This window comes from Centropristis striata, chromosome 2 (assembly GCF_030273125.1).
Source record: "Centropristis striata isolate RG_2023a ecotype Rhode Island chromosome 2, C.striata_1.0, whole genome shotgun sequence".
NCBI classification, from domain to species: domain Eukaryota; kingdom Metazoa; phylum Chordata; class Actinopteri; order Perciformes; family Serranidae; genus Centropristis; species Centropristis striata.
Genome location: NC_081518.1, coordinates 19,572,493 through 19,591,288, shown reverse-complemented (window position 1 = coordinate 19,591,288; position 18,796 = coordinate 19,572,493). Strand labels below are relative to the sequence as shown.

Genomic DNA, 18,796 nt, shown 5'->3' with positions numbered 1-18,796 from the left:
GGAATTCGCAGAGGTCAGCTCGGCCGGAGTGCAATGGCTGAGCCTCGCCCTGGGTGAACCACCTTCGTGATCATGGTGTCTCCCCTGCCAGGTAAGTATGAGTTGCACAGCTCAGAGATCGGCTGCCCTGTAGCAGACACGCCACGCTGACTGATGGTGCTGAAGGCATGTGTTTGTCTTCCTCCTGACATGTCGGGTCAGTGGAAAGCAGACTGGGGAAACAGTGACCTGTTTGATTCATGTTATGGGCACAGGCATGCATTTCACGTGTCTCCCTTTTGCTGCCTCCTGCTCTTAAAATGAGAGTCATGGACACTGCAGAAAGGTTCACGCCCACTGAATGTCACTATGAAATTGGAGCATTAACAAGTGTACACATATTGTGAGTCCACATCATCGGCTGGGACAGGCCTGCTCATTGTCCCCGTATCCAAATCCAACACGGAGCGTCACGTTGGCAAACTATTACATTTGCCCTGGCATAGCCCAGGGGCAGAAAGAAGGTTGGGCAATACTCAGGCTAACAGCATCAGCCACACAGGAAGGCAGAGTTCCGCAAGCTGAGAGAGCAGGCAGAGGAACGAACGTGCTTTACATTTCACATAGAGAGGAGGGGTGCACCGTTCCCGGAAGTACTGCAATACCAGGTCGATGCGTGGAGTGGACGGAGCAAGCCCCTATTCCATCTCCCAGGTCCAAAAATCAATTTAATATATGGTCCCCGGGTAGGGGACGTATCAGATATTAAACTGATAAGAACAGATACTACACTTGATCTTAGCCAAAAGGCCGAGAAGCGATGCCGTCAAAGGGTCGGAGGTGAAGGGCGGATTGGCTGCACACTCACTCTCAATGCCGGTTCTCAAAACCCAAGTAGCAGTTTCGGGAAGCGCGAGTAAGAGTACCACCAACGACAGTGGAGGAAAACCTCTCAGAATCGCTCCAAAGTATGTTCTCTTAGAGAAGCAAATGTGCAAATTGTGGCTCTCTCTGGGTGAAAAGGGACTCTGCTTGTTGCTAGAGTTCGTGACGCAGTGTCAGTGTTTTTGAAAGCAAATCAAGCACTGACAGCCCCTGGTGGACATGCCACCAAAGTGCAGCTGATGCACATTTCAGCAGCAAAGCCAATACCGCATGTTTTACCAAAGATGACAAAGATTTACCAACAGGCCTGTGTGCTTTCCTGCGCTTGTATTAGCGCATATGTTGCTCAACGCAAAGGTAGCAATCCGGAAGTGGGCTTCAATTTCCAGGCACTTGAACGTACATATGCCCATTGTACTGTACTACCACTGCTTACTGATGCTCGGCATCACCGTGTAAGCTCTGCTTCGTTTCAAGCAGCCTAAAATGCTTACAGCCCCCGTGAATGACTTGAGGGTTGCCTCTTGTTTTAATTTTCACAGTATATGTCAGGGGAGAGCGCGAACGCAGTCCCCCACTACCAGAAATTATGCAGTCGAGATTCCCACATTTGGGGAATTCGCAGAGGTCAGCTCGGCCGGAGTGCAATGGCTGAGCCTCGCCCTGGGTGAACCACCTTCGTGATCATGGTGTCTCCCCTGCCAGGTAAGTATGAGTTGCACAGCTCAGAGATCGGCTGCCCTGTAGCAGACACGCCACGCTGACTGATGGTGCTGAAGGCATGTGTTTGTCTTCCTCCTGACATGTCGGGTCAGTGGAAAGCAGACTGGGAAACAGTGACCTGTTTGATTCATGTTATGGGCACAGGCATGCATTTCACGTGTCTCCCTTTTGCTGCCTCCTGCTCTTAAAATGAGAGTCATGGACACTGCAGAAAGGTTCACGCCCACTGAATGTCACTATGAAATTGGAGCATTAACAAGTGTACACATATTGTGAGTCCACATCATCGGCTGGGACAGGCCTGCTCATTGTCCCCGTATCCAAATCCAACACGGAGCGTCACGTTGGCAAACTATTACATTTGCCCTGGCATAGCCCAGGGGCAGAAAGAAGGTGGGGCAATACTCAGGCTAACAGCATCAGCCACACAGGAAGGCAGAGTTCCGCAAGCTGAGAGAGCAGGCAGAGGAACGAACGTGCTTTACATTTCACACAGAGAGGAGGGGTGCACCGTTCCCGGAAGTACTGCAATACCAGGTCGATGCGTGGAGTGGACGGAGCAAGCCCCTATTCCATCTCCCAGGTCCAAAAATCAATTTAATATATGGTCCCCGGGTAGGGGACGTATCAGATATTAAACTGATAAGAACAGATACTACACTTGATCTTAGCCAAAAGGCCGAGAAGCGATGCCGTCAAAGGGTCGGAGGTGAAGGGCGGATTGGCTGCACACTCACTCTCAATGCCGGTTCTCAAAACCCAAGTAGCAGTTTCGGGAAGCGCGAGTAAGAGTACCACCAACGACAGTGGAGGAAAACCTCTCAGAATCGCTCCAAAGTATGTTCTCTTAGAGAAGCAAATGTGCAAATTGTGGCTCTCTCTGGGTGAAAAGGGACTCTGCTTGTTGCTAGAGTTCGTGACGCAGTGTCAGTGTTTTTGAAAGCAAATCAAGCACTGACAGCCCCTGGTGGACATGCCACCAAAGTGCAGCTGATGCACATTTCAGCAGCAAAGCCAATACCGCATGTTTTACCAAAGATGACAAAGATTTACCAACAGGCCTGTGTGCTTTCCTGCGCTTGTATTAGCGCATATGTTGCTCAACGCAAAGGTAGCAATCCGGAAGTGGGCTTCAATTTCCAGGCACTTGAACGTACATATGCCCATTGTACTGTACTACCACTGCTTACTGATGCTCGGCATCACCGTGTAAGCTCTGCTTCGTTTCAAGCAGCCTAAAATGCTTACAGCCCCCGTGAATGACTTGAGGGTTGCCTCTTGTTTTAATTTTCACAGTATATGTCAGGGGAGAGCGCGAACGCAGTCCCCCACTACCAGAAATTATGCAGTCGAGATTCCCACATTTGGGGAATTCGCAGAGGTCAGCTCGGCCGGAGTGCAATGGCTGAGCCTCGCCCTGGGTGAACCACCTTCGTGATCATGGTGTCTCCCCTGCCAGGTAAGTATGAGTTGCACAGCTCAGAGATCGGCTGCCCTGTAGCAGACACGCCACGCTGACTGATGGTGCTGAAGGCATGTGTTTGTCTTCCTCCTGACATGTCGGGTCAGTGGAAAGCAGACTGGGAAACAGTGACCTGTTTGATTCATGTTATGGGCACAGGCATGCATTTCACGTGTCTCCCTTTTGCTGCCTCCTGCTCTTAAAATGAGAGTCATGGACACTGCAGAAAGGTTCACGCCCACTGAATGTCACTATGAAATTGGAGCATTAACAAGTGTACACATATTGTGAGTCCACATCATCGGCTGGGACAGGCCTGCTCATTGTCCCCGTATCCAAATCCAACACGGAGCGTCACGTTGGCAAACTATTACATTTGCCCTGGCATAGCCCAGGGGCAGAAAGAAGGTTGGGCAATACTCAGGCTAACAGCATCAGCCACACAGGAAGGCAGAGTTCCGCAAGCTGAGAGAGCAGGCAGAGGAACGAACGTGCTTTACATTTCACATAGAGAGGAGGGGTGCACCGTTCCCGGAAGTACTGCAATACCAGGTCGATGCGTGGAGTGGACGGAGCAAGCCCCTATTCCATCTCCCAGGTCCAAAAATCAATTTAATATATGGTCCCCGGGTAGGGGACGTATCAGATATTAAACTGATAAGAACAGATACTACACTTGATCTTAGCCAAAAGGCCGAGAAGCGATGCCGTCAAAGGGTCGGAGGTGAAGGGCGGATTGGCTGCACACTCACTCTCGATGCCGGTTCTCAAAACCCAAGTAGCAGTTTCGGGAAGCGCGAGTAAGAGTACCACCAACGACAGTGGAGGAAAACCTCTCAGAATCGCTCCAAAGTATGTTCTCTTAGAGAAGCAAATGTGCAAATTGTGGCTCTCTCTGGGTGAAAAGGGACTCTGCTTGTTGCTAGAGTTCGTGACGCAGTGTCAGTGTTTTTGAAAGCAAATCAAGCACTGACAGCCCCTGGTGGACATGCCACCAAAGTGCAGCTGATGCACATTTCAGCAGCAAAGCCAATACCGCATGTTTTACCAAAGATGACAAAGATTTACCAACAGGCCTGTGTGCTTTCCTGCGCTTGTATTAGCGCATATGTTGCTCAACGCAAAGGTAGCAATCCGGAAGTGGGCTTCAATTTCCAGGCACTTGAACGTACATATGCCCATTGTACTGTACTACCACTGCTTACTGATGCTCGGCATCACCGTGTAAGCTCTGCTTCGTTTCAAGCAGCCTAAAATGCTTACAGCCCCCGTGAATGACTTGAGGGTTGCCTCTTGTTTTAATTTTCACAGTATATGTCAGGGGAGAGCGCGAACGCAGTCCCCCACTACCAGAAATTATGCAGTCGAGATTCCCACATTTGGGGAATTCGCAGAGGTCAGCTCGGCCGGAGTGCAATGGCTGAGCCTCGCCCTGGGTGAACCACCTTCGTGATCATGGTGTCTCCCCTGCCAGGTAAGTATGAGTTGCACAGCTCAGAGATCGGCTGCCCTGTAGCAGACACGCCACGCTGACTGATGGTGCTGAAGGCATGTGTTTGTCTTCCTCCTGACATGTCGGGTCAGTGGAAAGCAGACTGGGAAACAGTGACCTGTTTGATTCATGTTATGGGCACAGGCATGCATTTCACGTGTCTCCCTTTTGCTGCCTCCTGCTCTTAAAATGAGAGTCATGGACACTGCAGAAAGGTTCACGCCCACTGAATGTCACTATGAAATTGGAGCATTAACAAGTGTACACATATTGTGAGTCCACATCATCGGCTGGGACAGGCCTGCTCATTGTCCCCGTATCCAAATCCAACACGGAGCGTCACGTTGGCAAACTATTACATTTGCCCTGGCATAGCCCAGGGGCAGAAAGAAGGTTGGGCAATACTCAGGCTAACAGCATCAGCCACACAGGAAGGCAGAGTTCCGCAAGCTGAGAGAGCAGGCAGAGGAACGAACGTGCTTTACATTTCACATAGAGAGGAGGGGTGCACCGTTCCCGGAAGTACTGCAATACCAGGTCGATGCGTGGAGTGGACGGAGCAAGCCCCTATTCCATCTCCCAGTTCCAAAAATCAATTTAATATATGGTCCCCGGGTAGGGGACGTATCAGATATTAAACTGATAAGAACAGATACTACACTTGATCTTAGCCAAAAGGCCGAGAAGCGATGCCGTCAAAGGGTCGGAGGTGAAGGGCGGATTGGCTGCACACTCACTCTCGATGCCGGTTCTCAAAACCCAAGTAGCAGTTTCGGGAAGCGCGAGTAAGAGTACCACCAACGACAGTGGAGGAAAACCTCTCAGAATCGCTCCAAAGCATGTTCTCTTAGAGAAGCAAATGTGCAAATTGTGGCTCTCTCTGGGTGAAAAGGGACTCTGCTTGTTGCTAGAGTTCGTGACGCAGTGTCAGTGTTTTTGAAAGCAAATCAAGCACTGACAGCCCCTGGTGGACATGCCACCAAAGTGCAGCTGATGCACATTTCAGCAGCAAAGCCAATACCGCATGTTTTACCAAAGATGACAAAGATTTACCAACAGGCCTGTGTGCTTTCCTGCGCTTGTATTAGCGCATATGTTGCTCAACGCAAAGGTAGCAATCCGGAAGTGGGCTTCAATTTCCAGGCACTTGAACGTACATATGCCCATTGTACTGTACTACCACTGCTTACTGATGCTCGGCATCACCGTGTAAGCTCTGCTTCGTTTCAAGCAGCCTAAAATGCTTACAGCCCCCGTGAATGACTTGAGGGTTGCCTCTTGTTTTAATTTTCACAGTATATGTCAGGGGAGAGCGCGAACGCAGTCCCCCACTACCAGAAATTATGCAGTCGAGATTCCCACATTTGGGGAATTCGCAGAGGTCAGCTCGGCCGGAGTGCTATGGCTGAGCCTCGCCCTGGGTGAACCACCTTCGTGATCATGGTGTCTCCCCTGCCAGGTAAGTATGAGTTGCACAGCTCAGAGATCGGCTGCCCTGTAGCAGACACGCCACGCTGACTGATGGTGCTGAAGGCATGTATTTGTCTTCCTCCTGACATGTCGGGTCAGTGGAAAGCAGACTGGGAAACAGTGACCTGTTTGATTCATGTTATGGGCACAGGCATGCATTTCACGTGTCTCCCTTTTGCTGCCTCCTGCTCTTAAAATGAGAGTCATGGACACTGCAGAAAGGTTCACGCCCACTGAATGTCACTATGAAATTGGAGCATTAACAAGTGTACACATATTGTGAGTCCACATCATCGGCTGGGACAGGCCTGCTCATTGTCCCCGTATCCAAATCCAACACGGAGCGTCACGTTGGCAAACTATTACATTTGCCCTGGCATAGCCCAGGGGCAGAAAGAAGGTTGGGCAATACTCAGGCTAACAGCATCAGCCACACAGGAAGGCAGAGTTCCGCAAGCTGAGAGAGCAGGCAGAGGAACGAACGTGCTTTACATTTCACACAGAGAGGAGGGGTGCACCGTTCCCGGAAGTACTGCAATACCAGGTCGATGCGTGGAGTGGACGGAGCAAGCCCCTATTCCATCTCCCAGGTCCAAAAATCAATTTAATATATGGTCCCCGGGTAGGGGACGTATCAGTTATTAAACTGATAAGAACAGATACTACACTTGATCTTAGCCAAAAGGCCGAGAAGCGATGCCGTCAAAGGGTCGGAGGTGAAGGGCGGATTGGCTGCACACTCACTCTCAATGCCGGTTCTCAAAACCCAAGTAGCAGTTTCGGGAAGCGCGAGTAAGAGTACCACCAACGACAGTGGAGGAAAACCTCTCAGAATCGCTCCAAAGTATGTTCTCTTAGAGAAGCAAATGTGCAAATTGTGGCTCTCTCTGGGTGAAAAGGGACTCTGCTTGTTGCTAGAGTTCGTGACGCAGTGTCAGTGTTTTTGAAAGCAAATCAAGCACTGACAGCCCCTGGTGGACATGCCACCAAAGTGCAGCTGATGCACATTTCAGCAGCAAAGCCAATACCGCATGTTTTACCAAAGATGACAAAGATTTACCAACAGGCCTGTGTGCTTTCCTGCGCTTGTATTAGCGCATATGTTGCTCAACGCAAAGGTAGCAATCCGGAAGTGGGCTTCAATTTCCAGGCACTTGAACGTACATATGCCCATTGTACTGTACTACCACTGCTTACTGATGCTCGGCATCACCGTGTAAGCTCTGCTTCGTTTCAAGCAGCCTAAAATGCTTACAGCCCCCGTGAATGACTTGAGGGTTGCCTCTTGTTTTAATTTTCACAGTATATGTCAGGGGAGAGCGCGAACGCAGTCCCCCACTACCAGAAATTATGCAGTCGAGATTCCCACATTTGGGGAATTCGCAGAGGTCAGCTCGGCCGGAGTGCAATGGCTGAGCCTCGCCCTGGGTGAACCACCTTCGTGATCATGGTGTCTCCCCTGCCAGGTAAGTATGAGTTGCACAGCTCAGAGATCGGCTGCCCTGTAGCAGACACGCCACGCTGACTGATGGTGCTGAAGGCATGTGTTTGTCTTCCTCCTGACATGTCGGGTCAGTGGAAAGCAGACTGGGAAACAGTGACCTGTTTGATTCATGTTATGGGCACAGGCATGCATTTCACGTGTCTCCCTTTTGCTGCCTCCTGCTCTTAAAATGAGAGTCATGGACACTGCAGAAAGGTTCACGCCCACTGAATGTCACTATGAAATTGGAGCATTAACAAGTGTACACATATTGTGAGTCCACATCATCGGCTGGGACAGGCCTGCTCATTGTCCCCGTATCCAAATCCAACACGGAGCGTCACGTTGGCAAACTATTACATTTGCCCTGGCATAGCCCAGGGGCAGAAAGAAGGTTGGGCAATACTCAGGCTAACAGCATCAGCCACACAGGAAGGCAGAGTTCCGCAAGCTGAGAGAGCAGGCAGAGGAACGAACGTGCTTTACATTTCACACAGAGAGGAGGGGTGCACCGTTCCCGGAAGTACTGCAATACCAGGTCGATGCGTGGAGTGGACGGAGCAAGCCCCTATTCCATCTCCCAGGTCCAAAAATCAATTTAATATATGGTCCCCGGGTAGGGGACGTATCAGATATTAAACTGATAAGAACAGATACTACACTTGATCTTAGCCAAAAGGCCGAGAAGCGATGCCGTCAAAGGGTCGGAGGTGAAGGGCGGATTGGCTGCACACTCACTCTCAATGCCGGTTCTCAAAACCCAAGTAGCAGTTTCGGGAAGCGCGAGTAAGAGTACCACCAACGACAGTGGAGGAAAACCTCTCAGAATCGCTCCAAAGTATGTTCTCTTAGAGAAGCAAATGTGCAAATTGTGGCTCTCTCTGGGTGAAAAGGGACTCTGCTTGTTGCTAGAGTTCGTGACGCAGTGTCAGTGTTTTTGAAAGCAAATCAAGCACTGACAGCCCCTGGTGGACATGCCACCAAAGTGCAGCTGATGCACATTTCAGCAGCAAAGCCAATACCGCATGTTTTACCAAAGATGACAAAGATTTACCAACAGGCCTGTGTGCTTTCCTGCGCTTGTATTAGCGCATATGTTGCTCAACGCAAAGGTAGCAATCCGGAAGTGGGCTTCAATTTCCAGGCACTTGAACGTACATATGCCCATTGTACTGTACTACCACTGCTTACTGATGCTCGGCATCACCGTGTAAGCTCTGCTTCGTTTCAAGCAGCCTAAAATGCTTACAGCCCCCGTGAATGACTTGAGGGTTGCCTCTTATTTTAATTTTCACAGTATATGTCAGGGGAGAGCGCGAACGCAGTCCCCCACTACCAGAAATTATGCAGTCGAGATTCCCACATTTGGGGAATTCGCAGAGGTCAGCTCGGCCGGAGTGCAATGGCTGAGCCTCGCCCTGGGTGAACCACCTTCGTGATCATGGTGTCTCCCCTGCCAGGTAAGTATGAGTTGCACAGCTCAGAGATCGGCTGCCCTGTAGCAGACACGCCACGCTGACTGATGGTGCTGAAGGCATGTATTTGTCTTCCTCCTGACATGTCGGGTCAGTGGAAAGCAGACTGGGAAACAGTGACCTGTTTGATTCATGTTATGGGCACAGGCATGCATTTCACGTGTCTCCCTTTTGCTGCCTCCTGCTCTTAAAATGAGAGTCATGGACACTGCAGAAAGGTTCACGCCCACTGAATGTCACTATGAAATTGGAGCATTAACAAGTGTACACATATTGTGAGTCCACATCATCGGCTGGGACAGGCCTGCTCATTGTCCCCGTATCCAAATCCAACACGGAGCGTCACGTTGGCAAACTATTACATTTGCCCTGGCATAGCCCAGGGGCAGAAAGAAGGTTGGGCAATACTCAGGCTAACAGCATCAGCCACACAGGAAGGCAGAGTTCCGCAAGCTGAGAGAGCAGGCAGAGGAACGAACGTGCTTTACATTTCACACAGAGAGGAGGGGTGCACCGTTCCCGGAAGTACTGCAATACCAGGTCGATGCGTGGAGTGGACGGAGCAAGCCCCTATTCCATCTCCCAGGTCCAAAAATCAATTTAATATATGGTCCCCGGGTAGGGGACGTATCAGATATTAAACTGATAAGAACAGATACTACACTTGATCTTAGCCAAAAGGCCGAGAAGCGATGCCGTCAAAGGGTCGGAGGTGAAGGGCGGATTGGCTGCACACTCACTCTCAATGCCGGTTCTCAAAACCCAAGTAGCAGTTTCGGGAAGCGCGAGTAAGAGTACCACCAACGACAGTGGAGGAAAACCTCTCAGAATCGCTCCAAAGTATGTTCTCTTAGAGAAGCAAATGTGCAAATTGTGGCTCTCTCTGGGTGAAAAGGGACTCTGCTTGTTGCTAGAGTTCGTGACGCAGTGTCAGTGTTTTTGAAAGCAAATCAAGCACTGACAGCCCCTGGTGGACATGCCACCAAAGTGCAGCTGATGCACATTTCAGCAGCAAAGCCAATACCGCATGTTTTACCAAAGATGACAAAGATTTACCAACAGGCCTGTGTGCTTTCCTGCGCTTGTATTAGCGCATATGTTGCTCAACGCAAAGGTAGCAATCCGGAAGTGGGCTTCAATTTCCAGGCACTTGAACGTACATATGCCCATTGTACTGTACTACCACTGCTTACTGATGCTCGGCATCACCGTGTAAGCTCTGCTTCGTTTCAAGCAGCCTAAAATGCTTACAGCCCCCGTGAATGACTTGAGGGTTGCCTCTTGTTTTAATTTTCACAGTATATGTCAGGGGAGAGCGCGAACGCAGTCCCCCACTACCAGAAATTATGCAGTCGAGATTCCCACATTTGGGGAATTCGCAGAGGTCAGCTCGGCCGGAGTGCAATGGCTGAGCCTCGCCCTGGGTGAACCACCTTCGTGATCATGGTGTCTCCCCTGCCAGGTAAGTATGAGTTGCACAGCTCAGAGATCGGCTGCCCTGTAGCAGACACGCCACGCTGACTGATGGTGCTGAAGGCATGTGTTTGTCTTCCTCCTGACATGTCGGGTCAGTGGAAAGCAGACTGGGAAACAGTGACCTGTTTGATTCATGTTATGGGCACAGGCATGCATTTCACGTGTCTCCCTTTTGCTGCCTCCTGCTCTTAAAATGAGAGTCATGGACACTGCAGAAAGGTTCACGCCCACTGAATGTCACTATGAAATTGGAGCATTAACAAGTGTACACATATTGTGAGTCCACATCATCGGCTGGGACAGGCCTGCTCATTGTCCCCGTATCCAAATCCAACACGGAGCGTCACGTTGGCAAACTATTACATTTGCCCTGGCATAGCCCAGGGGCAGAAAGAAGGTTGGGCAATACTCAGGCTAACAGCATCAGCCACACAGGAAGGCAGAGTTCCGCAAGCTGAGAGAGCAGGCAGAGGAACGAACGTGCTTTACATTTCACATAGAGAGGAGGGGTGCACCGTTCCCGGAAGTACTGCAATACCAGGTCGATGCGTGGAGTGGACGGAGCAAGCCCCTATTCCATCTCCCAGTTCCAAAAATCAATTTAATATATGGTCCCCGGGTAGGGGACGTATCAGATATTAAACTGATAAGAACAGATACTACACTTGATCTTAGCCAAAAGGCCGAGAAGCGATGCCGTCAAAGGGTCGGAGGTGAAGGGCGGATTGGCTGCACACTCACTCTCGATGCCGGTTCTCAAAACCCAAGTAGCAGTTTCGGGAAGCGCGAGTAAGAGTACCACCAACGACAGTGGAGGAAAACCTCTCAGAATCGCTCCAAAGTATGTTCTCTTAGAGAAGCAAATGTGCAAATTGTGGCTCTCTCTGGGTGAAAAGGGACTCTGCTTGTTGCTAGAGTTCGTGACGCAGTGTCAGTGTTTTTGAAAGCAAATCAAGCACTGACAGCCCCTGGTGGACATGCCACCAAAGTGCAGCTGATGCACATTTCAGCAGCAAAGCCAATACCGCATGTTTTACCAAAGATGACAAAGATTTACCAACAGGCCTGTGTGCTTTCCTGCGCTTGTACTAGCGCATATGTTGCTCAACGCAAAGGTAGCAATCCGGAAGTGGGCTTCAATTTCCAGGCACTTGAACGTACATATGCCCATTGTACTGTACTACCACTGCTTACTGATGCTCGGCATCACCGTGTAAGCTCTGCTTCGTTTCAAGCAGCCTAAAATGCTTACAGCCCCCGTGAATGACTTGAGGGTTGCCTCTTGTTTTAATTTTCACAGTATATGTCAGGGGAGAGCGCGAACGCAGTCCCCCACTACCAGAAATTATGCAGTCGAGATTCCCACATTTGGGGAATTCGCAGAGGTCAGCTCGGCCGGAGTGCAATGGCTGAGCCTCGCCCTGGGTGAACCACCTTCGTGATCATGGTGTCTCCCCTGCCAGGTAAGTATGAGTTGCACAGCTCAGAGATCGGCTGCCCTGTAGCAGACACGCCACGCTGACTGATGGTGCTGAAGGCATGTGTTTGTCTTCCTCCTGACATGTCGGGTCAGTGGAAAGCAGACTGGGAAACAGTGACCTGTTTGATTCATGTTATGGGCACAGGCATGCATTTCACGTGTCTCCCTTTTGCTGCCTCCTGCTCTTAAAATGAGAGTCATGGACACTGCAGAAAGGTTCACGCCCACTGAATGTCACTATGAAATTGGAGCATTAACAAGTGTACACATATTGTGAGTCCACATCATCGGCTGGGACAGGCCTGCTCATTGTCCCCGTATCCAAATCCAACACGGAGCGTCACGTTGGCAAACTATTACATTTGCCCTGGCATAGCCCAGGGGCAGAAAGAAGGTTGGGCAATACTCAGGCTAACAGCATCAGCCACACAGGAAGGCAGAGTTCCGCAAGCTGAGAGAGCAGGCAGAGGAACGAACGTGCTTTACATTTCACATAGAGAGGAGGGGTGCACCGTTCCCGGAAGTACTGCAATACCAGGTCAATGCGTGGAGTGGACGGAGCAAGCCCCTATTCCATCTCCCAGTTCCAAAAATCAATTTAATATATGGTCCCCGGGTAGGGGACGTATCAGATATTAAACTGATAAGAACAGATACTACACTTGATCTTAGCCAAAAGGCCGAGAAGCGATGCCGTCAAAGGGTCGGAGGTGAAGGGCGGATTGGCTGCACACTCACTCTCAATGCCGGTTCTCAAAACCCAAGTAGCAGTTTCGGGAAGCGCGAGTAAGAGTACCACCAACGACAGTGGAGGAAAACCTCTCAGAATCGCTCCAAAGTATGTTCTCTTAGAGAAGCAAATGTGCAAATTGTGGCTCTCTCTGGGTGAAAAGGGACTCTGCTTGTTGCTAGAGTTCGTGACGCAGTGTCAGTGTTTTTGAAAGCAAATCAAGCACTGACAGCCCCTGGTGGACATGCCACCAAAGTGCAGCTGATGCACATTTCAGCAGCAAAGCCAATACCGCATGTTTTACCAAAGATGACAAAGATTTACCAACAGGCCTGTGTGCTTTCCTGCGCTTGTACTAGCGCATATGTTGCTCAACGCAAAGGTAGCAATCCGGAAGTGGGCTTCAATTTCCAGGCACTTGAACGTACATATGCCCATTGTACTGTACTACCACTGCTTACTGATGCTCGGCATCACCGTGTAAGCTCTGCTTCGTTTCAAGCAGCCTAAAATGCTTACAGCCCCCGTGAATGACTTGAGGGTTGCCTCTTGTTTTAATTTTCACAGTATATGTCAGGGGAGAGCGCGAACGCAGTCCCCCACTACCAGAAATTATGCAGTCGAGATTCCCACATTTGGGGAATTCGCAGAGGTCAGCTCGGCCGGAGTGCAATGGCTGAGCCTCGCCCTGGGTGAACCACCTTCGTGATCATGGTGTCTCCCCTGCCAGGTAAGTATGAGTTGCACAGCTCAGAGATCGGCTGCCCTGTAGCAGACACGCCACGCTGACTGATGGTGCTGAAGGCATGTGTTTGTCTTCCTCCTGACATGTCGGGTCAGTGGAAAGCAGACTGGGAAACAGTGACCTGTTTGATTCATGTTATGGGAACAGGCATGCATTTCACGTGTCTCCCTTTTGCTGCCTCCTGCTCTTAAAATGAGAGTCATGGACACTGCAGAAAGGTTCACGCCCACTGAATGTCACTATGAAATTGGAGCATTAACAAGTGTACACATATTGTGAGTCCACATCATCGGCTGGGACAGGCCTGCTCATTGTCCCCGTATCCAAATCCAACACGGAGCGTCACGTTGGCAAACTATTACATTTGCCCTGGCATAGCCCAGGGGCAGAAAGAAGGTTGGGCAATACTCAGGCTAACAGCATCAGCCACACAGGAAGGCAGAGTTCCGCAAGCTGAGAGAGCAGGCAGAGGAACGAACGTGCTTTACATTTCACATAGAGAGGAGGGGTGCACCGTTCCCGGAAGTACTGCAATACCAGGTCGATGCGTGGAGTGGACGGAGCAAGCCCCTATTCCATCTCCCAGTTCCAAAAATCAATTTAATATATGGTCCCCGGGTAGGGGACGTATCAGATATTAAACTGATAAGAACAGATACTACACTTGATCTTAGCCAAAAGGCCGAGAAGCGATGCCGTCAAAGGGTCGGAGGTGAAGGGCGGATTGGCTGCACACTCACTCTCGATGCCGGTTCTCAAAACCCAAGTAGCAGTTTCGGGAAGCGCGAGTAAGAGTACCACCAACGACAGTGGAGGAAAACCTCTCAGAATCGCTCCAAAGCATGTTCTCTTAGAGAAGCAAATGTGCAAATTGTGGCTCTCTCTGGGTGAAAAGGGACTCTGCTTGTTGCTAGAGTTCGTGACGCAGTGTCAGTGTTTTTGAAAGCAAATCAAGCACTGACAGCCCCTGGTGGACATGCCACCAAAGTGCAGCTGATGCACATTTCAGCAGCAAAGCCAATACCGCATGTTTTACCAAAGATGACAAAGATTTACCAACAGGCCTGTGTGCTTTCCTGCGCTTGTATTAGCGCATATGTTGCTCAACGCAAAGGTAGCAATCCGGAAGTGGGCTTCAATTTCCAGGCACTTGAACGTACATATGCCCATTGTACTGTACTACCACTGCTTACTGATGCTCGGCATCACCGTGTAAGCTCTGCTTCGTTTCAAGCAGCCTAAAATGCTTACAGCCCCCGTGAATGACTTGAGGGTTGCCTCTTGTTTTAATTTTCACAGTATATGTCAGGGGAGAGCGCGAACGCAGTCCCCCACTACCAGAAATTATGCAGTCGAGATTCCCACATTTGGGGAATTCGCAGAGGTCAGCTCGGCCGGAGTGCAATGGCTGAGCCTCGCCCTGGGTGAACCACCTTCGTGATCATGGTGTCTCCCCTGCCAGGTAAGTATGAGTTGCACAGCTCAGAGATCGGCTGCCCTGTAGCAGACACGCCACGCTGACTGATGGTGCTGAAGGCATGTGTTTGTCTTCCTCCTGACATGTCGGGTCAGTGGAAAGCAGACTGGGAAACAGTGACCTGTTTGATTCATGTTATGGGCACAGGCATGCATTTCACGTGTCTCCCTTTTGCTGCCTCCTGCTCTTAAAATGAGAGTCATGGACACTGCAGAAAGGTTCACGCCCACTGAATGTCACTATGAAATTGGAGCATTAACAAGTGTACACATATTGTGAGTCCACATCATCGGCTGGGACAGGCCTGCTCATTGTCCCCCGTATCCAAATCCAACACGGAGCGTCACGTTGGCAAACTATTACATTTGCCCTGGCATAGCCCAGGGGCAGAAAGAAGGTTGGGCAATACTAAGGCTAACAGCATCAGCCACACAGGAAGGCAGAGTTCCGCAAGCTGAGAGAGCAGGCAGAGGAACGAACGTGCTTTACATTTCACATAGAGAGGAGGGGTGCACCGTTCCCGGAAGTACTGCAATACCAGGTCGATGCGTGGAGTGGACGGAGCAAGCCCCTATTCCATCTCCCAGTTCCAAAAATCAATTTAATATATGGTCCCCGGGTAGGGGACGTATCAGATATTAAACTGATAAGAACAGATACTACACTTGATCTTAGCCAAAAGGCCGAGAAGCGATGCCGTCAAAGGGTCGGAGGTGAAGGGCGGATTGGCTGCACACTCACTCTCGATGCCGGTTCTCAAAACCCAAGTAGCAGTTTCGGGAAAGCGCGAGTAAGAGTACCACCAACGACAGTGGAGGAAAACCTCTCAGAATCGCTCCAAAGTATGTTCTCTTAGAGAAGCAAATGTGCAAATTGTGGCTCTCTCTGGGTGAAAAAGGGACTCTGCTTGTTGCTAGAGTTCGTGACGCAGTGTCAGTGTTTTTGAAAGCAAATCAAGCACTGACAGCCCCTGGTGGACATGCCACCAAAGTGCAGCTGATGCACATTTCAGCAGCAAAGCCAATACCGCATGTTTTACCAAAGATGACAAAGATTTACCAACAGGCCTGTGTGCTTTCCTGCGCTTGTACTAGCGCATATGTTGCTCAACGCAAAGGTAGCAATCCGGAAGTGGGCTTCAATTTCCAGGCACTTGAACGTACATATGCCCATTGTACTGTACTACCACTGCTTACTGATGCTCGGCATCACCGTGTAAGCTCTGCTTCGTTTCAAGCAGCCTAAAATGCTTACAGCCCCCGTGAATGACTTGAGGGTTGCCTCTTGTTAATTTTCACAGTATATGTCAGGGGAGAGCGCGAACGCAGTCCCCCACTACCAGAAATTATGCAGTCGAGATTCCCACATTTGGGGAATTCGCAGAGGTCAGCTCGGCCGGAGTGCAATGGCTGAGCCTCGCCCTGGGTGAACCACCTTCGTGATCATGGTGTCTCCCCTGCCAGGTAAGTATGAGTTGCACAGCTCAGAGATCGGCTGCCCTGTAGCAGACACGCCACGCTGACTGATGGTGCTGAAGGCATGTGTTTGTCTTCCTCCTGACATGTCGGGTCAGTGGAAAGCAGACTGGGAAACAGTGACCTGTTTGATTCATGTTATGGGCACAGGCATGCATTTCACGTGTCTCCCTTTTGCTGCCTCCTGCTCTTAAAATGAGAGTCATGGACACTGCAGAAAGGTTCACGCCCACTGAATGTCACTATGAAATTGGAGCATTAACAAGTGTACACATATTGTGAGTCCACATCATCGGCTGGGACAGGCCTGCTCATTGTCCCCGTATCCAAATCCAACACGGAGCGTCACGTTGGCAAACTATTACATTTGCCCTGGCATAGCCCAGGGGCAGAAAGAAGGTTGGGCAATACTCAGGCTAACAGCATCAGCCACACAGGAAGGCAGAGTTCCGCAAGCTGAGAGAGCAGGCAGAGGAACGAACGTGCTTTACATTTCACATAGAGAGGAGGGGTGCACCGTTCCCGGAAGTACTGCAATACCAGGTCGATGCGTGGAGTGGACGGAGCAAGCCCCTATTCCATCTCCCAGTTCCAAAAATCAATTTAATATATGGTCCCCGGGTAGGGGACGTATCAGATATTAAACTGATAAGAACAGATACTACACTTGATCTTAGCCAAAAGGCCGAGAAGCGATGCCGTCAAAGGGTCGGAGGTGAAGGGCGGATTGGCTGCACACTCACTCTCGATGCCGGTTCTCAAAACCCAAGTAGCAGTTTCGGGAGCGCGAGTAAGAGTACCACCAACGACAGTGGAGGAAAACCTCTCAGAATCGCTCCAAAGTATGTTCTCTTAGAGAAGCAAATGTGCAAATTGTGGCTCTCTCTGGGTGAAAAGGGACTCTGCTTGTTGCTAGAGTTCGTGACGCAGTGTCAGTGTTTTTGAAAGCAAATCAAGCACTGACAGCCCCTGGTGGACATGCCACCAAAGTGCAGCTGATGCACATTTCAGCAGCAAAGCCAATACCGCATGTTTTACCAAAGATGACAAAGATTTACCAACAGGCCTGTGTGCTTTCCTGCGCTTGTACTAGCGCATATGTTGCTCAACGCAAAGGTAGCAATCCGGAAGTGGGCTTCAATTTCCAGGCACTTGAACGTACATATGCCCATTGTACTGTACTACCACTGCTTACTGATGCTCGGCATCACCGTGTAAGCTCTGCTTCGTTTCAAGCAGCCTAAAATGCTTACAGCCCCCGTGAATGACTTGAGGGTTGCCTCTTATTTTAATTTTCACAGTATATGTCAGGGGAGAGCGCGAACGCAGTCCCCCACTACCAGAAATTATGCAGTCGAGATTCCCACATTTGGGGAATTCGCAGAGGTCAGCTCGGCCGGAGTGCTATGGCTGAGCCTCGCCCTGGGTGAACCACCTTCGTGATCATGGTGTCTCCCCTGCCAGGTAAGTATGAGTTGCACAGCTCAGAGATCGGCTGCCCTGTAGCAGACACGCCACGCTGACTGATGGTGCTGAAGGCATGTATTTGTCTTCCTCCTGACATGTCGGGTCAGTGGAAAGCAGACTGGGAAACAGTGACCTGTTTGATTCATGTTATGGGCACAGGCATGCATTTCACGTGTTTCCCTTTTGCTGCCTCCTGCTCTTAAAATGAGAGTCATGGACACTGCAGAAAGGTTCACGCCCACTGAATGTCACTATGAAATTGGAGCATTAACAAGTGTACACATATTGTGAGTCCACATCATCGGCTGGGACAGGCCTGCTCATTGTCCCCGTATCCAAATCCAACACGGAGCGTCACGTTGGCAAACTATTACATTTGCCCTGGCATAGCCCAGGGGCAGAAAGAAGGTTGGGCAATACTCAGGCTAACAGCATCAGCCACACAGGAAGGCAGAGTTCCGCAAGCTGAGAGAGCAGGCAGAGGAACGAACGTGCTTTACATTTCACACAGAGAGGAGGGGTGCACCGTTCCCGGAAGTACTGCAATACCAGGTCGATGCGTGGAGTGGACGGAGCAAGCCCCTATTCCATCTCCCAGGTCCAAAAATCAATTTAATATATGGTCCCCGGGTAGGGGACGTATCAGTTATTAAACTGATAAGAACAGATACTACACTTGATCTTAGCCAAAAGGCCGAGAAGCGATGCCGTCAAAGGGTCGGAGGTGAAGGGCGGATTGGCTGCACACTCACTCTCAATGCCGGTTCTCAAAACCCAAGTAGCAGTTTCGGGAAGCGCGAGTAAGAGTACCACCAACGACAGTGGAGGAAAACCTCTCAGAATCGCTCCAAAGTATGTTCTCTTAGAGAAGCAAATGTGCAAATTGTGGCTCTCTCTGGGTGAAAAGGGACTCTGCTTGTTGCTAGAGTTCGTGACGCAGTGTCAGTGTTTTTGAAAGCAAATCAAGCACTGACAGC

The 18,796-nt window shown here is 50.2% G+C and overlaps 25 non-coding genes across 25 annotated transcripts; all 25 read right to left on the bottom strand.

The window, feature by feature from the left end:
- Positions 1–610: 610 nt before the first annotated feature.
- On the bottom strand, positions 611–801 carry LOC131960562 (U2 spliceosomal RNA). The gene has a single exon (XR_009389704.1). It is a non-coding gene; the product is annotated as a U2 spliceosomal RNA (small nuclear RNA).
- Positions 802–1,413: 612 nt separating this feature from the next.
- Positions 1,414–1,577, bottom strand: LOC131959627 (U1 spliceosomal RNA). Its single transcript, XR_009389497.1, has one exon. It is a non-coding gene; the product is annotated as a U1 spliceosomal RNA (small nuclear RNA).
- A 510-nt stretch (positions 1,578–2,087) lies between these two features.
- LOC131960557 (U2 spliceosomal RNA) lies at positions 2,088–2,278 on the bottom strand. The gene has a single exon (XR_009389703.1). It is a non-coding gene; the product is annotated as a U2 spliceosomal RNA (small nuclear RNA).
- A 612-nt stretch (positions 2,279–2,890) lies between these two features.
- LOC131959614 (U1 spliceosomal RNA) lies at positions 2,891–3,054 on the bottom strand. Its single transcript, XR_009389495.1, has one exon. It is a non-coding gene; the product is annotated as a U1 spliceosomal RNA (small nuclear RNA).
- A 510-nt stretch (positions 3,055–3,564) lies between these two features.
- On the bottom strand, positions 3,565–3,755 carry LOC131960543 (U2 spliceosomal RNA). Its single transcript, XR_009389700.1, has one exon. It is a non-coding gene; the product is annotated as a U2 spliceosomal RNA (small nuclear RNA).
- A 612-nt stretch (positions 3,756–4,367) lies between these two features.
- LOC131959606 (U1 spliceosomal RNA) lies at positions 4,368–4,531 on the bottom strand. The gene has a single exon (XR_009389494.1). It is a non-coding gene; the product is annotated as a U1 spliceosomal RNA (small nuclear RNA).
- Positions 4,532–5,041: 510 nt separating this feature from the next.
- Positions 5,042–5,232, bottom strand: LOC131960406 (U2 spliceosomal RNA). The gene has a single exon (XR_009389663.1). It is a non-coding gene; the product is annotated as a U2 spliceosomal RNA (small nuclear RNA).
- A 612-nt stretch (positions 5,233–5,844) lies between these two features.
- On the bottom strand, positions 5,845–6,008 carry LOC131959818 (U1 spliceosomal RNA). The gene has a single exon (XR_009389537.1). It is a non-coding gene; the product is annotated as a U1 spliceosomal RNA (small nuclear RNA).
- A 510-nt stretch (positions 6,009–6,518) lies between these two features.
- Positions 6,519–6,709, bottom strand: LOC131960742 (U2 spliceosomal RNA). The gene has a single exon (XR_009389740.1). It is a non-coding gene; the product is annotated as a U2 spliceosomal RNA (small nuclear RNA).
- A 612-nt stretch (positions 6,710–7,321) lies between these two features.
- On the bottom strand, positions 7,322–7,485 carry LOC131959599 (U1 spliceosomal RNA). The gene has a single exon (XR_009389493.1). It is a non-coding gene; the product is annotated as a U1 spliceosomal RNA (small nuclear RNA).
- Positions 7,486–7,995: 510 nt separating this feature from the next.
- LOC131960538 (U2 spliceosomal RNA) lies at positions 7,996–8,186 on the bottom strand. Its single transcript, XR_009389699.1, has one exon. It is a non-coding gene; the product is annotated as a U2 spliceosomal RNA (small nuclear RNA).
- Positions 8,187–8,798: 612 nt separating this feature from the next.
- LOC131959593 (U1 spliceosomal RNA) lies at positions 8,799–8,962 on the bottom strand. The gene has a single exon (XR_009389492.1). It is a non-coding gene; the product is annotated as a U1 spliceosomal RNA (small nuclear RNA).
- A 510-nt stretch (positions 8,963–9,472) lies between these two features.
- LOC131960531 (U2 spliceosomal RNA) lies at positions 9,473–9,663 on the bottom strand. The gene has a single exon (XR_009389696.1). It is a non-coding gene; the product is annotated as a U2 spliceosomal RNA (small nuclear RNA).
- A 612-nt stretch (positions 9,664–10,275) lies between these two features.
- On the bottom strand, positions 10,276–10,439 carry LOC131959587 (U1 spliceosomal RNA). The gene has a single exon (XR_009389490.1). It is a non-coding gene; the product is annotated as a U1 spliceosomal RNA (small nuclear RNA).
- Positions 10,440–10,949: 510 nt separating this feature from the next.
- Positions 10,950–11,140, bottom strand: LOC131960403 (U2 spliceosomal RNA). The gene has a single exon (XR_009389662.1). It is a non-coding gene; the product is annotated as a U2 spliceosomal RNA (small nuclear RNA).
- Positions 11,141–11,752: 612 nt separating this feature from the next.
- Positions 11,753–11,916, bottom strand: LOC131959581 (U1 spliceosomal RNA). Its single transcript, XR_009389488.1, has one exon. It is a non-coding gene; the product is annotated as a U1 spliceosomal RNA (small nuclear RNA).
- A 510-nt stretch (positions 11,917–12,426) lies between these two features.
- LOC131960823 (U2 spliceosomal RNA) lies at positions 12,427–12,617 on the bottom strand. The gene has a single exon (XR_009389768.1). It is a non-coding gene; the product is annotated as a U2 spliceosomal RNA (small nuclear RNA).
- A 612-nt stretch (positions 12,618–13,229) lies between these two features.
- On the bottom strand, positions 13,230–13,393 carry LOC131959575 (U1 spliceosomal RNA). The gene has a single exon (XR_009389487.1). It is a non-coding gene; the product is annotated as a U1 spliceosomal RNA (small nuclear RNA).
- A 510-nt stretch (positions 13,394–13,903) lies between these two features.
- Positions 13,904–14,094, bottom strand: LOC131960398 (U2 spliceosomal RNA). The gene has a single exon (XR_009389661.1). It is a non-coding gene; the product is annotated as a U2 spliceosomal RNA (small nuclear RNA).
- A 612-nt stretch (positions 14,095–14,706) lies between these two features.
- Positions 14,707–14,870, bottom strand: LOC131959567 (U1 spliceosomal RNA). Its single transcript, XR_009389485.1, has one exon. It is a non-coding gene; the product is annotated as a U1 spliceosomal RNA (small nuclear RNA).
- A 511-nt stretch (positions 14,871–15,381) lies between these two features.
- Positions 15,382–15,572, bottom strand: LOC131960397 (U2 spliceosomal RNA). Its single transcript, XR_009389660.1, has one exon. It is a non-coding gene; the product is annotated as a U2 spliceosomal RNA (small nuclear RNA).
- Positions 15,573–16,184: 612 nt separating this feature from the next.
- Positions 16,185–16,348, bottom strand: LOC131959559 (U1 spliceosomal RNA). Its single transcript, XR_009389484.1, has one exon. It is a non-coding gene; the product is annotated as a U1 spliceosomal RNA (small nuclear RNA).
- A 510-nt stretch (positions 16,349–16,858) lies between these two features.
- LOC131960396 (U2 spliceosomal RNA) lies at positions 16,859–17,049 on the bottom strand. The gene has a single exon (XR_009389659.1). It is a non-coding gene; the product is annotated as a U2 spliceosomal RNA (small nuclear RNA).
- A 611-nt stretch (positions 17,050–17,660) lies between these two features.
- On the bottom strand, positions 17,661–17,824 carry LOC131959811 (U1 spliceosomal RNA). Its single transcript, XR_009389536.1, has one exon. It is a non-coding gene; the product is annotated as a U1 spliceosomal RNA (small nuclear RNA).
- A 510-nt stretch (positions 17,825–18,334) lies between these two features.
- Positions 18,335–18,525, bottom strand: LOC131960735 (U2 spliceosomal RNA). Its single transcript, XR_009389739.1, has one exon. It is a non-coding gene; the product is annotated as a U2 spliceosomal RNA (small nuclear RNA).
- Between the last annotated feature and the right edge of the window lie 271 nt (positions 18,526–18,796).